Genomic DNA, 665 nt, shown 5'->3' with positions numbered 1-665 from the left:
AATTGCTACCAAGTCGAGTGAGCTATTTTAAGAACTAAAATCAATTAAACATGACTTGTAGGAAAGATGAGAGTGCATGATTCCAAAATGAAAAGCGTTCACTACACCCCCACCAGAAGCACGTCATTCTCACGAAGATGCAATACAGACACGTCAAGTTATTCATCATCTTTGTTACTCATTTTATTTGCCATGCACTCTCGTCGTTTTTTCACTCTCTTTGACGGGTTATTCATTCTGCCTTGACTTAACTGAAGAGTTTATTCATCATTAGTAGGGAGTTATTCATTCTATCTTTCCTAAACTGTCGAACTTATGCATCCCGTGAAGTATTCATCTTCTTCGAAATTATTCATCAGTAGTAGGGAGTTATTCATTCTGTCTTTCCTAAACTGTAGAATTTATTCATCATTAGTAAGAAGTTATTCATTCTACTTTTCCTAAACTGAAGAATTTATTATCAGTGAGGAGTTATTCATCCCGCCTTTCCCAAACTGTCGAACTTATGCATCGTCAGTGAAGAGTCATTCAGAGTCATTCACTCGAAATTATTCATCATCAAGAAGGAGTTATTCATCCTGCCTTCCCTCCACTTGCCATAACGAACTCAACGAAGGCAGGCGAGGCGGGGCGGCGCGACCGGGCTCTGGAGCTCCCAAATCCTC

Source organism: Penaeus monodon, chromosome 24, assembly GCF_015228065.2.
Source record: "Penaeus monodon isolate SGIC_2016 chromosome 24, NSTDA_Pmon_1, whole genome shotgun sequence".
In the NCBI taxonomy this organism is placed as follows: domain Eukaryota; kingdom Metazoa; phylum Arthropoda; class Malacostraca; order Decapoda; family Penaeidae; genus Penaeus; species Penaeus monodon.
This window is presented reverse-complemented; position numbering follows the sequence as displayed.